Source organism: Saccostrea echinata, unplaced genomic scaffold (assembly GCF_033153115.1).
Source record: "Saccostrea echinata isolate AGI-Se365-2 ecotype Australia unplaced genomic scaffold, CSIRO_AGI_Sech_v1 ptg000030l, whole genome shotgun sequence".
NCBI lineage: Eukaryota > Metazoa > Mollusca > Bivalvia > Ostreida > Ostreidae > Saccostrea > Saccostrea echinata.
This window is the reverse complement of record NW_026889779.1, coordinates 35,729,431-35,740,000: the sequence shown is the minus strand read 5'-3', so window position 1 is coordinate 35,740,000 and position 10,570 is coordinate 35,729,431.

Genomic DNA, 10,570 nt, shown 5'->3' with positions numbered 1-10,570 from the left:
CTCTTATGGTATACTTTGACCCCCGGTTGGGACCTTGCCCTACCTCAGGGGTCACTGATTAGAATAAACTTGAATCTACACTAGGATAATTCTATAATAATATGACTAATCATGGCTTTGCTGTTCTTGGTAAGATTTTTAAAGACATTTCCTATATATTCCTGTGTAAAACTTTGCCCTAATGTGGCCCCGCCCTAGCTCCGGGCGTTATGTTATGAACAAACTTGAATCTGGAGTATGTAATGAAGCTTTTACATAAGTTTAATCTTTTCTTGCCCAATGCTTCTTGAGAAGAAGATTTTTAAACGATATGCCACCAAATTCTCATGAATTCTTTATAAATTCCAATTTAAAGACTGCGTGGCACTTCCTGTGAACAAATTTAAGTCCCCTTCACCAAAAATTGTTTTGTGGCAAGTTTGATTGAAATTGGCTCAGTGGTTTTTGAGAAGAAGTAGAAATTGTGAAAAGTTTACAATGACAACAATGACGACGACGACACAGACAACGGACAAATTTTGATCAGAAATCACACTTAAGCCTTCGTCTCAGATGAGCTTATACATGTAATATATACAAAGATTATTGCATATCTGATGCAGTTGTCACTGAGAAATCAATTTACTTTTAAGTCCCAATCATTCTGTGGCCTAAACCATATCACAGCAAAACAACCCAGTATTCCTGAGAAATTGCTATATATGAATTCTAAGAAATTCCGATTGGGATCAGTTTTATTTCAACCAAGATTGGTTCATATTTAAAAATTAGCAAATATTCTTAAATTTTGAAATTTAATTTGAATTCCTTTTTAAAATACAATTGTCCATTATTTAATTTTCATAAATGGCATGCTCCTTGAAGATTTTAATTTATTAAAATAGTTAAAAAATATCAACAAATTATTTTTTTTATTTCATTTCTTTTTTTTCTTAAAACAAAAATTACATAGCCCAATCTTACTATTCTTGACTTGTTTGACTATCTATTTGAGGAATAATTAGCAGCAAATTTTTAGCTTTTAAGTGTCTTATTAGCAACCGAAACATTTTTTTATTACATTTTCTTTGCAAAACAATTAATGCTCCACAAAATTATAACTTATATCGGTCTTTTAAATGTCAAAAGAGATGCTTTAAAGATATAATAAATAAAAATGAGTAGAACCTTTACAAACAAAGACTATTGTGTATTGTGTCATAATACTTAGAAGGCACATCATATTGAATATAAGATGATCTACCTTGAAAAACATGAATCAAAAGTGTGAACAGCAACGTTTGGAATATACATGTACATGTACTCATAAATCACAAGCTCATGATTATCAGTCACAAGTTTTTACAAATAAATTACAAGTTGTAACATATACTATATAATATTTCTAAAGTATTGCAACGTTTAACAATCATACTGGAGCTTAATTTCTTTTTCTCTCTCTCTCGTTGTTCAGAAATCCTCACTCTAGGATAATTTTTTGAAACAGTAGCTTTAATTTCATACAATACTACATGTACATGTAATATATTTTTCAAAACAAGGATTATTTATGTATATATGTAAAACGGGTTCGTATTGAAATGTGCATAAATATGATCCTCATATCAAAGGTGTATAGATATCAAAAAGTGTCAAATAAATAATTTTGAAGTGAGGAAATTTAAACACGAAGTGATTACTGTTTTTTTTCCCATGGAATCAGTGCCAGGGTTATTTTCCAAGAATTTTGACAATTTGCAAAATTTTCTCTCATTAAAATTGAAATGATTTGCATGTATTCTTTACTTTGCTACTCTACTTTTCACTGACCTCTAATTTTGCACACCCTTCTTATATCTACGACAATTTGCCATATATATCTCAATGGAATGTTTTCTTGATTTGATCGTTTTGTATGATGTAATGTTTAATAAAAAGGTAACGATAGTGACGTAGCCTTTAACATATTCATTTACTAGAATATATGAACAATATAATATAATTTACTAATATACAACCTTTAATGAAAACAAATAGTCGAACAGTGAATAAATACCAATATCCTTTTGAAAGAAAATATTACATAATTATTTTATTTTCTGATGGCTATGTCTAGCACTTTATAAGATCATCAAACGTTAAAGAAGATCTTGAAGCAATACTACACTGCCGGGATAGATAGTGGGGATTGCAAGTTGGGTGGGGGTGGGGTGGATGATCTTAAAAAAAAATATTTACATGTAAATGCAGGAAGTATTTATGCAGCTATCTATCACTCACACTAATGTGCCTCCCACATACCTTCATTAATGAATGTTCTCATCTCTTGCTTCATAACATTTGGCGTAATAAATATATTTAAATGCCACGGAAAGTGCAAATAGGTGACATCAATAGGGGTTGGTGGTTATCAGTTATATAACTGGATGTTTTACTTTTCCAGATATGATTTTCTTAAAACTGTCCAAGGTTGGTTAGAAGGAATATTTTATTAGGGGAAGGAGGTCAATCTTTAGACTGAATGCATCTCCAGAAAATCAATAATTAGAGAGAATCTTACTGATGACTGTACACGTTACACTACACCCTAACCCCTTCTCCATATGGATTTCGCATCGTGTTAATACCGAAATGATGACGAAAGCAAACCCATGATCTTAAACATTTCCCCCTGTAAATGGGTGCAATCATTGCTCCTTTTAGTTTCGGAAGGAGAAAAGTTTATTTTCCATGAATTCCAACAATTCGTGAAAATATTTTCTCATTACAATTGAAATCAAGAACATTCAATAGACGAACATAAACACTGTCTATATCCACTATTGGTTTTGCTGATAAAAATAAATCATGAGTATTCCCTGAAAGGAATATGCAGAATGTAAATGTAATTTTAAGGACATATGATACTAAAAAAATATGTGTACACTAACGTAAGAATGTGTTTGAAACTTTTTTTTACAGCCTTTATTGTTGAAGCATACTTTTTAAAAATTGATATATTCATTACCTTTAAAACTATGGTAATTCTTGAATTCTTTTTAAAATATATGCTTTCACCATATCTATATTGAAATTCAAAGCAAACATATGAAAAAAAAAAACATGAAAACATTGAAATCTCACAAAATATCTTTATCGATTTTCAGTATTGATGTAATAACAAATTCATATTGTGATATTGGGATCGAATGATAGGAAAACCAGTTAAAAGTGAGAATTTTCCACTTCATTTGATTTTTCAAATATATTGGTATCTTCTACATATTTTTTTAAATAGAATAAGGTTGACGTTAAAGGAAAAAATCTTGATAAATATGTTTTAGAAATAATAAAACCGTTTTGCATTTTCCCCTGATACAGTATAAATCTTTTTCCGCGTTGGTTTGATTATAAAGCTATGTACGCAGTCACAAAGGATGATTCTCTATAAGGCCCTTTTCCGGCCTACGATAAAATCACTTAAAAATGTGATTTTATGTAACTTTAATCATTATATTTCATGATTTTGATGTTTGTTTTTCAACATCAATCACCTAAGTCGCGTGATTTAAAGATCACAAACGGCCGTCAAGTAAAGAAAAATTGAGGGTAGGTCTATTTACATCAAGTTTTCATGCATGTTTCTAGATGTAAATGATCAAAAATTGTTTATTTATGTCGGAAACATATCAGACTTAAATAATAAAAGCAAAGATTGTTTAATTTAAGTCTAAAGATATTTTTTATGGCAAGAATTTTGATGCATTCACATTTTGCATATTTTGAATGTAAATCTTTACAAAATGCACCTCGTACGATGTTGAAAAATGTTTAATTAGCATTTAATTAAAAGTATTATTTTATATATGTTTATATTGTACTTGTGTATTGTTTCTATAGATGTGGTACCTATTTTACGCATAAAATGCCCATGCAAGAAATGAGATTTCTAAGTTTCTTTTGAACTATAAAAGTTGTGTATCAAATGTTTAAAGCAATGAATGAATTTTGTTTGTGATTAAATCAAAATTAAGTTGTAATTTATAAAATATAGTCTACATTTGCAAAAAAATTAAGAATTCATTAATTTACAGGATGAAATTATTAATGCAAGTACATGTTAATAGTCAGTACATAAAACTCAGAACGGTTGTATTAAAAATATATATATCGACGTAAAATGAAATAACATCGTAAGAGTTGATTTGATTCAATTTAATTACGCATGTAAAACAATATGTTTAATTTAAAATGCTATCTTAACTATAATACACAAATGTATGTATAAAAGTCGAGCCCCCCCCCCCCCCCTCCGACGGCACTCCATAAAATGGAGTAGATTTTCAACAATTCCTTTTTAGTATATCCATGGACTAACAGAGTTCTACAACATTCTAGGTACAAAATGGACCGTAAGAGATGACACTCCTTTCGCACTCTTGAAACCTGAGAATTAAATTCTCTTTCCGTGCTGCTTCAAGAACTAAGGTGTTTAACACGGGTAGTGACAGTTCCTTTGCTAAGTCCTCAGCATTGAAAGTAAAAGTCATGGGTCTCTTGGATATTATCTTAAAGAAGGAGGTCCTGTCCCATGGTAGGTGTTGGTCAATACTGAAACCATGCATAAATCAAAATTGTGACACTTCACCTTAAGTGGATGATCTCTTTATCTGGGTGAAAATTTCTAAAATGACGTAAAGCAACATTCAATTATCAATCACGTGACATTTAGGAACACCTTTCCTCCTTGGCGTTTTATTTTCTAAGACAGAACTACTGTTCTCATAACTTATATTGATGCTACCAAAGAAGTGTGATGAATAGATTGAGTCCTCTCAACACCCAGTTAACAAAATACATGGATCCTATGTCACTCATACGGGAAAGTGTCCTTCTAAAAGGTCGAGGCGAGAATTTCCATCATGAAACCATCCCATCAGTAATTCTCTATCTATAAAAGTTACATGTGTACCCATAGAAAAATTAAGTTTATAACACAAATAGCAAATGCATCTTCCCGCTACAACAAAAATAGCTTTTATCATTTCTAGAACTAATAACAAATATGCAGTACTCCTAAGGAAATACAAATACAAAGAAGTATAGCATAGATAAACTAAACTATTCTTATAAAAAATATAATTATAATAAGTAACTTATATTCATGTCTTATAGTCTATAAAAAAATTTCTCTTTCTAGCAGATAGTTCAATGAGACTTGTATTCACGTAATTTCATAACAACCAGTCATTTCAGTCCTTTGATTTTAGATTTTTTTAAGTAAAAAGTTTACCTTTTTTGAGTAAACATGCATGGCTTATATTAATTCTTAGTAAATCAATAGAAACATGTACTCTAAGTGGAAGTTTATAATAAGAAATAATCTACATAAGCTGATATCCTTCATTGTAAGTAGTTAGCTTTTCCTGCAAATATCGTAAAAATGAAGCGAAAAGTTTTTATTTACATGTCATAACCACCTTTAACCAAGTTGATAATTTGGTAGTCACTTTTTATGTTCATAAGAAGTTTACATGCAAATTTTGGTGATGGTTAAAGGTGGTTATGACATGTGTAGGAGTTACCTAACACACCAACCCTCTTGAGTTTTCCCATTACACTAATGCTAATACGGACCGATAGTACCTTACTTTGTGACCCTATATCATAACAAATACTTTTGTATCATTAACCAATCAACATTTATCATTAAATTGGAACATTAGCCTACTGACTCATGCAGTTTTTAAGGGAAAAAATACTATTTGAAAATTTGAAGTCATTGTAGGCCGCAAAACGGCCTTATAGAGAATGATCCTTTCCGTGGTAAAACATAGTGTACTTAAAGTGCATTGAAAACATAGAATACCATCAAAGATTGTATCCGTAGATTGAAGAGAAATTGTGATTACGAGGAAATAAGACTTCGTCGAAAGAAATACGTTTACAGTATGTTGCATGGTCAATTGTGAACAGAAATTGCGATTCCGCGGAATTAAGACCCCATCGTAAAAAATACATTTACAGTATATGGTAAGATTAATTTCTTTCCTGCCGTATGTGTATTATACAGTCTGATTAAAATCAAACATTCCAACAGCTCCTTTATTTTGATGGTCGCGTGGAAGTCATTAAAAAAAGGAGCTAATGGAAGGTTTTATTTTAATCAGACTGTATATTATATAATGTACAAAGCAGGTGTTTATAAATGTGACTTTTTGCCGTTTATTACATAAAGTGTAAAGCAAGTGTTTATAAATGTGACTATTTTAGCAAGGTCAAACTCTGCTATTGTTATGTATGAAATTGTTGCATTGGGTATTATTTTACTTTGACAGAGAATTAAAAGTTCTATTAAAAAAAAATGAAAGACATGAACATAAATACGATTTTGAGATAATTTACTATCAAAGAAGACTGGCGAACAAGGCGACCGAAATGCCTATAGTGCAACATACACGAAGGTGAAAAATTATAACCTAATTTTATTTTATAGTTCATCTAACATTAAAGTATACTTTAATTGCTAGCTATTGCTAGGGTTCGAACTCCAAGATAACCACATTAGTTTTTAATATCCGAATAATTTTTGCCAAGAAAATTTTCCTCAGAAAAGTTTTGTTTATCATAATTTCATAAATATCAATAATGAGAACTTTGCTAAATTCACAGATTGTATACGAATTTTATATATCTGAAGCTATAGACAATCTGCACGCCTTTGTCACCCATGTCATCTCCTTCCTATTTATTACTTTTCTAATAAGCAATAAATTTGTTCATTAGTGTTTACATAGTCTACAAAACACGTGTATATAAATGTGGATATTCTAACGAGAAGAATTTTGACACAGGACTGTTCAAATAGAGGTTATACTAGTATCAACTAATGAAATAATTTGTTACTTTATGGGGCAGAGGTATGAAGCAATATAAATTTTTTTTTCCGAAAAAAAAAAAAGATTTATGAGAAGTACAGATCCGAAAAGTTATTTGAAAATGATAGAGAAAAGGCCGAACAAAAAACCAATGCAAAATTGATATTTTAAGAATACTTTAAAAATATTCACATTAATGAAGTAATGAATTTATATAAATGTCCGGTAAGTATTAAGAAATAACTTTACATAAATAACAGTAATCTACGGAAGCCCGTTGAGGCCAATTCAGAGAAAGAAATATTTTTTATTGCGTTTAAACGCAATAATTATTGCGTTTAATCGCAAAAACATTGCGTTTAATCGCAATAATCATTGCGTTTAAACGCAAAAGATTGCGTTTAATCGCAATTTATATTACGTTTAAACGCAAAACACTTTGCGTTTAATCGCAAAAGATTGCGATTAAACGCAATCTTTTGCGTTTAAACGCAATACTTTTGCGATTAAACGCAATAATTTTTGCGTTTAATCGCAATGATATTTTTGCGTTTAAACGCAATAATTTTTGCGATTAAACGCAATAATCTTTGCGTTCAAAGGCAATAATCTTTGTGTTTAAAGGCAGTCATTTGTATCAAACCTTGCAGAGTACAATGGACCCACGCATACTTATATCTTTTATTTCTTTCTCTTTTTACTTATTAGGAAATTGTGTGTTGTCTTTATAGAATCAGATTTCTCCGAGCAAACACTCTCTGAAAGGTAAATCACTAATAAGAATTCATAGAGGAGAAAAAAAATGTCGGGTTGTAAAAACAAAGGAATCCTAAGAACGAGACATGTCTTAAGCTTATTCTCTACATTTTTAATGAAGTTTCGGTCAGTTGTTCTGCTAAAAAAACTGTCCCATACGTTGCAGTCACAAGTTTAAATCATGAATAAAGGGATTTTTAGAAAGGACTGAGGAAATATTGGAATTACGTACAACATGATGAAGTATTTAGACTTCAATGTACATTCATAACCCTTCCTATGGTTGCATACAGTAAACACAAGAACATATGTGATAGATTTATATGAGGTCAAAATCAAAATCAAATGAAAACAGATTGATCGATGTGTACTACATGTATCAAATTAACAAGTGCTATTAATACCACTGAAACTTTCTCTATAAGTTGTGATACACGTAAGCAATTGATCAGAAACTTCATTAAGAGTTTTGGGTTCTAATACATTTAAGACATTCAGGTTGTTAGGATGCCATTGTTTTATTACAATTTTCAAAAACTGGAAAATTTTGCAAAAAGACACAGAACAAATCGGATCTTCTTAAAGTTGAAGTGTCGGGTTCTAGTACATGTAATTATAAGCTTTGACTAATTCATGTTTGATTTTGAAACTACAGTATCATTGTGTTTAAATGCAAAACAAATCATTATAAGGAAGGATTATTGCGTTTAAACGCAAAGATTATTGCGTTTAATCGCAATACTATTGCGTTTAATCGCAAAAATTATTGCGTTTAAACGCAAAAATTATTGCCTTTAAACGCAAAAAATATTGCGTTTAAACGCAAAAATATTATTGCGTTTAAACGCAAAAAGTATTGCGTTTAATCGCAAAAGTATTGCGTTTAAACGCAAAAGATTGCGTTTAATCGCAATCTTTTGCGTTTAAACGCAAAGTGTTTTGCGTTTAAACGCAATGTACATTGCGATTAATCGCAATCTTTTGCGTTTAAACGCAATAATTATTGCAATTAAACGCAATGTTTTGCGTTTAAACGCAATAATTAATGGTCACCGATTTTGATAAAACTTTGCCCATTATTACAACATGACACCAAAAACATATACATGTATGTATGTATGATTTTTTTGTTGTTGAAATTTTGAAGAATAGAGATTTTCAGCTAATTTGAATCTTTAGTGAGCTCTAATAAAGAATATATTAAAAAAATCAAACTACTCTAACAAAAATTAAACATTGTTGCCACTTAAGCTTAAGCTCTGAAGAAACTATGTAAAATATATCTCTAAGTAAGTAGTAACTATAGGTGCATATGGAATTCATTTAAAATTCTGATAAATGCCGAAAAACGCTCAAAATTCACTTATGACATTCATTTATTCACCTGCAAGATTATTTGCTACATTGTATTGTAACTATGGAAACAACATACCAGTGGTTTAAAGTGATAATTTTTTTTGCTCCTTTAGGAATTTGGTTACCATTTAATCAAATTTGACCATCCTTGAATTTGTACTTACCTGATGGAACTAAAGATGAATATTATATATTGATAAAGTTTGATGAAGAAAATAACACTGTTACTATGGTTACCGAGAAGGAAACATGTTTAATTTTGTAAACTCCATAGCAATATTAACGCTATGTGTTAACTTTTTGCATCCAGTTAGAGATCGTTTGCTAGTAAGAATTTATAATGTCGTGTAGGCTGTTTGTAAATATCAAAAAGTTTTGGGAATCTATGTATCCAATAAAGCAACATATTCCTCAGAATTACATTTGAATTTTTTTTTTTTGGAAGTGTTTAAACTGGGACAACACCATTGCTTTTAAAATTGATATAGAAATGTGCTATATGAAAAAAAAATAATATAAGATTATAGCTTTCAGAGAATAAATTTGAAATCCCTCGCGGTGTTAAAACCATAGCAACCATTGTCAATCAGTAAAAAATATTATATTTCTTCGTTGGAATATATTACAAGGGTCTTTCTCTTTTATTTGATTGTATTTTAACCTACAATTGTTTTTATTTTGCGGTGTTTTACTTTATAAATAGTCGCCCGCGTGGCGCAGTGGTTAGAGCGTTTGCTCTAGAGTCGCGGAGTAAGGAGTTGATTTGATCCTTACGTCACGGGTTCGAATCCCACTGCGAGACGTGGAAACCGGTCCTTCGGGTGAGATCGAATAAATAAAGGTATTGCTGGCACGAAAAAGATTCCTCACTGCTCAGTGGCCCCCAGTGCCGAGTATAGGTCAAAATTTGCAGCTCTCCACCGGCCAGTGGTGGCATCTCCATATGAGTGAAAATTCTCGAGAGGCACGTTAAACAAAAACAAAAAACACTTTATAAATATGAATGAACAAAATTTTAACTTTTGAATACTTTGTTTTCCTATTAACTTTAGTAATAGATGATTTTCCAAATATGTTTTTTCATGTATTTAAGACATGAAGAATTCAACTTTTGAAAAAAGTCATTGGACATCACTTTTCTGCATTGCTGCAAGCATTAACCATGGTGCTCTGAACATGCTCGAAAATGCCATTTTTCAAACACTAGGGCATGTTGCCATGGTAACCTTGACATATAGCAATGAATTTTTGTCTGATTTGAGTTTACCATATCCAAGACTTTAAACATAGAGAGTTTTGAGAAATTCTAAGACTATGCATGTCACAGCTCCTATACATAAAAATTCAAGTCATTACAGAAAATGACTCTTAATTTTGGATGTCAATTTATTTAAGTAATCATACAGAAAGAAGTTTTAGCTAGATACGAACCTTAAAGCATAAGTTGGCAAATGAAACTGGAAAATAAAGTCGCAATGACAAAGTTAGTAAAATATGCGATGTGTAAATAATTATATTAGAGATGAATGATACCATACTTAATGCTGAGTATAAATAGATTTCTTAAATATTGTAAGATTAAATGGCCGAAACATGCTTAGTGAATTACTCAATTTTGATCC